Raw genomic sequence first — 7,832 nt, 5'->3', positions numbered from 1 at the left:
ACACATATTTACAGATTGGCCTTTTATAGCACATCCGAGCTACGATACGGATTACTATTGGATTAACGTAATGGCCCATTAAATGGAGCAGATACCATAAAATCCGTCATTTTAGCGTTATGCAGCCATAACTAAGACAGCGACATCTTGTGGACGCGTTCACGTACAGTGGGTACCTGGCCCATTTCGGCCTCCCTCGGTTCTTACGTTTGGGGTCTGAGGTTATGCGAAGTTATGCGCGTATTATAAATTAATTATCACTTGCTTAAAACATTGTGAGGAAACCTGCATAATTCAGAGATTAAAAAAATATTAAAGGTATGTGAAGTCTACCAATACGCACTAGGCGGCGCGGTGGACGATGGCCTAATCCTTGTCATTCTGAGAGGAGACCCGTGCCCAGCAGTGGGACAATGTGGACGATGTAGACGTACGAAATTACGAGTATATCTTTCTTGCTGGTGCGGCATGATTATTTGTGGAAATATCGCGACAGATTTTTGCACTTTCTCCGGTTAGTTTCTCACTTCCTGTTTGGCAGATCTAGGGACAAGACGAACGTAAAGAAATTGGTTTCAATATCATTTTTATAGTGCAAAAAATGCGAATACCATATTTTCGCAAAGTTAAAGCGGTTTAATCTACCTAGGTAGATTTTTCGACCCATCTATTTCCACCACCACTATTGTTATATTGGTGGTGGAAATAGATAGATCATTGTGGTAGCGAATTCTCCAAGCCATATTGTGACAAAAGACAGGTTAGTAGTGGATTTAAAAAAAGCTATAACGAAACCTTTCTTTTTATTAGATTTTACAAGTATAACCTTAGTTACTTCGAACAGAAAGTTTGTCATGATGATATGTATAATTCTTTTAAAAACAAAGTATTCTGTCAAACTTCAATCAAAGCAATGGAATCAAACCGCAACAATAAATAAACCACAAAACATCAAAAATAAAATTACAAAACACAACCCAAGCATAAATAATAATTATATTATTAATATCATATAACGATTTTCAGGTTTTGCTAATGAAAATCAACAAATAAAAATATTACATTAGGATTTGTTATTACATAAGAGAAAAAGATGCCAAGTAAGAAACAAATTGTTATTAAAATATTTAATAGTACAAGTACAAGGATGGTAGAACCCTTCGAAGATCGACTCCTGAGGTACATTTCATTCATGAGGCACATTCATCTCATGGTAAATGGCTACTGCTGCGCATAGATATTTGTAATCAACCCCAGAGAAGACGAAGACCGATCTGGGGTCGGCCACAGATGCGTTGCACGCCCTGATGTATAAGAAACGCCTTGTATAAGTAATTATATCACCCGTATCACACCTTTATAACCCGAACACAGTAGAGCTTAACACTGTTGTTATCAGACAAAAAAGCCCCCCAGTATTTGAACCGCAAAGCGTTCTATCTTCTAGGAAAAGAGATCCTCTGGACTTAGTCCGCAGGGCTGTCAATGAATGTATGGTGGTCTCAGATAGGGTTTATATTCGAAATAGGATTGACTACAAAGGTCCATGGGTCACATACTATAAGATGGATTGCATGCTGGTTTACTACGTCAACTTCATAAAAAAATACAAAACATTTAATCATCAAATTTAAAAAAAATCTACCATGATTCTTTCAAAAGCCGTTACTATTCACATTTTTGGATGTTTCAGAATACAAGGAATACAACATTTGCTTAGGGCGGAGAGCCGACAAGACATTCTCAGTCAAGGAAATATTTTCCTTCATCATAGGGAACCTAATCTTCTGTGCTTGTAAAACCCTGCCTCTTCTCTGCTACTTGTGCTTAGGAGTCGCGTATATAATCTGCCAAAGTGCCTGTTGTTTTGTATTTTGTTCATGACTAGTATATTATGGATTTTAAAGTACTACAAAGTAAATTAAGCTGTGAAAATATTTGAAAATGTAACAAAGTAACGTATTAATAAAATAAAGGAACTTTAACAGTGTTTTTCAAATTAATATCAGTATTTGCAATTTTATGAGTTAAACTAATTAATTACACATACTACGAACGGCACAGCGTAGCTGTTTTCTTACTGGTTACACATGCCGAAAGTTCTGGGTTCGATCCCCAATAAGGCAGATAAGAAAATTGTTATCCAAAAACCAAGAACATGATGTCTAAATGCCTATGTAAATCCTAGTATAGAACTTTGGACGTAAAGGTCGTTTTCTGGTAGAATCCATTCAGATTCAAACTTGAATCTCTGAAAGGTTCTCAAAGAAATGAATCAGCGGCCTACCTCAGGTAGACCTTCAACAAGATACTATTTATGATCGTATATCTGAAGAACGTTTCTTTGTAGTAAGAATACTTAGTATATACCCTGTCAACGTAACACCTGGTCACATTATCTCAGATCGCCCATAATAATTCGATTAACTTAATTTTACGACTGACAGAAATTTTATCGGCGCCAAAATGCCGGGAACAGATAAAATTGCTGAGTGAAATGGCGCGAATACTTATTGAAGTTTGGTAATAAATTGGTGATTGGATTCAATGTAATCTTTCTATCTTGTGATTGAATGACAAGCCTCTTCTAAAGATTCTTTGGAAGTTAAGGGAAACATACTTAGCCCAGGCGTTTCAACTTATAGTAGTCCTCAACGGTTGTGATGCATCTGTTACCAACCTTATGTAGGAATCTTATCTTACCAGGGGTTGATCTCAGATGTCCGGCGGTAGCCACGTACCAGAAGGTGGATTGCATGCTCATTTGATATTTTCTACTACGCTTTTTTATAATATTAAAACAATAAATGGAGGAAATGTCCATGTCATGTTTTGACGTTACGACACTTTATACACGGGCCTAAACTTTAGGTCGATGACATTCGTTTCTAATCATAATAATACTCGTTTCTTTTTCTACATTCACAAAATAAAACGAACAAAATTATCACGAAGTTCTTCGCGACACTGAAATGAACAATTTAAATTTATAATTCTCGGAGCTTCGACAGGGAAGTAAAAGGAAAACAATTCACTGGGGCCGTAAATGAAAAGTTTTGGGGGCAATTTTTCAATCGCAAGCAACGCTGACTGGAAGTGGAGTCGCAAATCAAACTTTTGGAAGCGTGAAGAAAGTCTTAACGAGATTGAAACAGAAAATGAATCAAAAATAAGGATAAGAATGCGTCCACAATAGACATTCTTTGTTTAACGTAAGAGTCTCAAAATAATAAGAAGTAGTGATAGCAGTGCAGCCTAGTTGGTGATCGAGGGGTCGGAGATTTGAATCCTCTGATTTTTCGAATGTATGTGTCACAACTCTTATCGCTCGGCCACCATCTTGGAAAAGGGATCGTTTTGATGCTGTAACAGCAAATTATTCATCGCACTGATTTTTTTTCAGAATAATTATGGTCCCAAATTAAATCTACAACTTGGTTCTATAACTTTCCTTCCACAAATTAGAATTTATTATAACAGATATATCACAATTTCCTGTACCCACTTCTTTTTCACTGATAAATAGAGATAAAGTCCTCTACTATATTTTGTGCGTATAATGAACCCTCAGTTCACGATTTCAATTCCCTCTTAGCTAGATTTTGATAGACATGTCCGTGACAGGTGTACGTCGGCATCGTTTATAAACACAAAGGTGTTTGTGTGCGAAAATATTGCAGCAGAAAATACCAGGAAAAGTGATATTCACGAGTTTTGCGATAAATATAACGAAGCGAAAAGAATATGTCAATGATGCTTACACGATATGAATTTATGAAAAATTGTTATGGTTACTGGAGTAAAAGTATTACTCAACGTTTGAAGGTGGTAGAACCCTTTGTGGTTCGGTGGCACCACCGCCACTCCTATTTCTACCTAATAACAGCAGTGTTAGGCGCTGCTGTGTTCCGGTTTGAAGGGTGTGGTAAGGGAGACAGACTTTTCCGAGGCATTCCAGCTTAGTCCTCAGGGGTAGCCGCGCATCTGTGGCCGATCTCAGGTAGGAATACCTGATCCTATCTGGGATTGATTACAGATATCCATGGGCGGCAGTAGCCACTTACCATCAGGTGGACTGCATACTGGTCTGTTACTTCTATATTATAAAAAATAAACGTTTGAAAATGGTAAAACCCGCTGTGGTTCGACTCCGGAGCCACCATCACCACGTATATTTCTATCTATTAACAGCAACGTGAAGTACTGCTGTGTTATAGTTTGGAGGGCATGATAAGGGAAACATAAAAATATTTTGGTGGCTTTAATTTGTGTACATACACACTAATTTTCAGATAAAACTAATTTTAATTGGTTAACAGTTTTGATTGCAACATATACAAGCGATATTTAAAAAAAACAAAAAGTTGCAAATGATCGCCTTTTGGGTAGTTCAGTAGTAGAAACAAGGATTGTATATTTGCATTTTTATTTTCCGAATCTTATAATAGGTATCCTGCTCGAACACTGTGAACAAATTCTAAGTTGTCAAACCAAAAACTAATTTTGTGTCTCCGTTACGGTGAACTCAATTCCAGTTTTATTTTTAACGAAACGTTTTTGTCAGTCGGTTACACAATATTCGTGGCTGTATCCTACATATTATGTAAATATAGCATTTGAATAACTTCACTAATAGTAATTAAAGAACATCTTCGTTAGATTAGAATTTTTTGTGACTATCAAAATATTTGTACAATTTTGATGTGAAACATCTATAGCCGCACGTAAAACCGATTTCTGGCGTGGCGACGCATGCCGTGCGCAATCGACTGTGCGATTCATTAAACGAATTAAGTCACGATATGAAATAAATTCGTAAATTTTTGTATTTAATGAAAATAAATGTTTATTCAATAAATAGTCATCGTTATCTGGAAAAAAATCGTAATATTTTATTTTATCATTATGACATATTTAGTTCCTATCACAATATGTTCTTTTGTGCATATTACTTTTACAAAATAATGTCGATGTTTCACATCTGACAGGCGTCCCGTGACGGCTCACATTTTTTTTTATGTTGACTTTTTCGTTTAGTTGAAAATTAAAATTCTTTAATAGTATTTTATTGTGTCGGAATTATTAGTGTTTAATGTTATGGTCTACGATGGTTGTGATGCATGCATATGCATTTATGCGTCATAATTGAAAATAAAAATTCTTTAATAGTATTTTATTGTGTCGGAATTATTAGTGTTTAATTTTATGGTCTATGATGGTTGTGACGCATGCATATGCATGCATTCATGCGTCATAATTAAAAATAAAAATTATTTAATAGTATTTTATTGTGTCAGAATTATCAGTGTTTAATTTTATGTTCTACGATGGTTATGACGCATGCATATTGAGGCATGCGTCATTGTAAAGTATGTGTCATGCATGCTTTATACGTTTCTTAAGAATGATTTAAATGATGATACATTGTTAATTCGCATCGAAAGCTTAATTATGCCTTCCGAAGGATATTAAATTTAGCTAATTATGACCACCTATTCAATTCCCCAACACAATACAGATGAATATGAACAATACGTCACTACATCTGCATTGGAATGTTGGAACGCGTATGCATTCCAATATACATATTTTGGAATAATAAATATAGCCGTAAACACCATTTAACAGGTCGTAAATAGCTCGTGAGTTGTTAAAATTTCACGCCGTGAAATTGGAGCAATGGGAGTAAAGTGGCCGTATTACGCTACGTATAAATATATTGAATGTGAAAAATTGGATACGCAATTTGTATACATTTAAAAAAAATAAGAAGTAATGGGTGATAGAACCCATTGTGGTTCAACTCTGGCGGCACCACCGCCACACCTATTTCTACCATATAACAGCAGTGTTCAACGCTGCTGTGTTCTGGTTTGAAGGTTGTGAAGGGAGACATACTTTTCCGAGGCGTTCCAGCGTAGTCCTCAGGGTAGCGGCGCATCTGCGGTCGACGTCAAATGGGAATCTGGTCTTGTCTGGGTTTGATTGTAGATGTCCATGAGCGGTAGTAGACACTTAGGTACCTTCAGGTGGAGTGCAAGCTAGTCTGCTACTCCTACATAAAAACGTCACTTCTCACGCCTGGGGCATTTAATTAATTTAAAATAGGATTACACTCCTGCCAGTGGTCGGATATAGATGATTATTTATATTTTACCAAATAGGTGATTTTGGGTTACGTCCTAGAAACAGCCGTATTACTTTTCATTAGAAATTTACATTTATTTTTTCATTCATATGTTTTCATAGTTTATAGAAAAAGGACATGACAATAAGGCGCCGTAAAGATTGTTTTAGAACGAAAATCTCTGTAAACCTTATAACAATCGAAAAATATATTTTTATTACATTACACCCGTCGCTTGAACGATTCAAAAATTCATGCAACTGATGAATAACTAAAGCTTTTGCATAAAGTATATTCCAATAATTTTCAACATTTTTAACGTTGCTCCAATGATTTTTAAATTCGCTATTCACAATTCGTTTTGAAGGGATTATTCACACATCTTTTTTTCCTGAACGAGGCGAAAACCTTCGAAAGGTACCCGGTGGGTATGGTTATGTGGGATTCCTACCTTAATAAGACTACCTACTCCGGTGGCCGTCCTTGACGCTGCGTAGAGCCTAGAGGACTCTGGGATCTCCAAAGGAATGCAATCGGAGTCATCTTAGCGCGTTGCCTCGTCGTGCTCCGTCCAGGTGAGCATGATGCTCGCCACACCATGTTGTGCACGACGGTACGCGACCACACATATCGCCGTCCTTCCTGAGGTCGCTTGCTGGACGGTTCGATCTCCCACTCTTGCCGTCACTCTCTCTTCCGTCACGTCTCTTGCTACTTCAATCTTATAAAATAGTGTAAAATCTTATATAAATAATCTAGATATTTATAGAAATCGTAATTTATTGAACAAACTATTCTAAATATTTTAAGTAGGTAATTTCCGTTTCAATCTTGGCATAGAGATCATAAAGTCATACTGAAAATATGCCGGAACTCTACATCAACACCTACATCAACATTCGACATGAACTCTATAAAACGGTCAATGGTCCATCTATTACGAACCCACTGTTTCAGGTCTCCACTCAAACTGACGATGGTTTGTATACAGTACAACGCAGTGGTCACATATTGATGTAGGGTTAATATGCCTTTAAGAACTTCTATAACAATTTAGGAATTGTTTTGTCACGATTGTCCCTGTAGTCCTGGGACTACGGTATCCTCTTATATCGTAAGAGGCGACTAAAAGGGGGCTTCCGGAGTTGCGGGCGGCAAGAGTGGGAGCTCGAACCATCTAGCAAGCAACCCCTGGAACGGACGGTATGTGGTCTTATTTATATATATATTTCTTATGTGCGTGTGTATGTCACTGAACTCCTCCTAAACGACTGGTTTGCCGGGTCAGCTAGTATATATAAAGATAAGCCTGATAGTACTGTATTAGCCAAAAATTAAATTATTTCGAAATATGATCGTAATAACACTGAATATAAATAATAATTGGCTAACTTTAAAGCTCAATTTAAGACTCAGCTTAATCTAATCGGTTCATATTTTGTGCTGAATAGGGCTAAAGAGCATCCTAACACAATACCTCGTAATCCTTTGGAAATTGGCATTCGTTAGGTAGTTTAGCTAATCCACGAGAAGCAGTGATAGCCTTGTGGTTAAGAAACTGGGCCTCTCGATCGAGAGGTCCGAGGTTCAAATCTCAGGCATCACTGACTTTTTAAAGTTATGTGCTTATTAAAAATTAATAATAACTTGCTTAAATGGTGAAGGAAAACATCTTGAGAAATCCTGAAGTGTATGAGAAGTCTAC

At 36.7% G+C, this 7,832-nt stretch overlaps 1 long non-coding RNA gene across 1 annotated transcript; it reads left to right on the top strand.

The window, feature by feature from the left end:
• The first annotated feature begins 994 nt into the window (after positions 1–994).
• On the top strand, positions 995–1,985 carry LOC140746646 (uncharacterized). The gene is made up of 2 exons (XR_012102789.1): positions 995–1,100; positions 1,694–1,985. It is a non-coding gene; the product is annotated as an uncharacterized LOC140746646 (long non-coding RNA).
• Positions 1,986–7,832: the final 5,847 nt, after the last annotated feature.

The sequence above is a fragment of the Epargyreus clarus genome, unplaced genomic scaffold, assembly GCF_041222505.1.
Source record: "Epargyreus clarus isolate Ecla_fem2 unplaced genomic scaffold, WU_Ecla_fem_2.2 ptg000002l, whole genome shotgun sequence".
NCBI lineage: Eukaryota > Metazoa > Arthropoda > Insecta > Lepidoptera > Hesperiidae > Epargyreus > Epargyreus clarus.
This window is presented reverse-complemented; position numbering and strand designations above follow the sequence as displayed.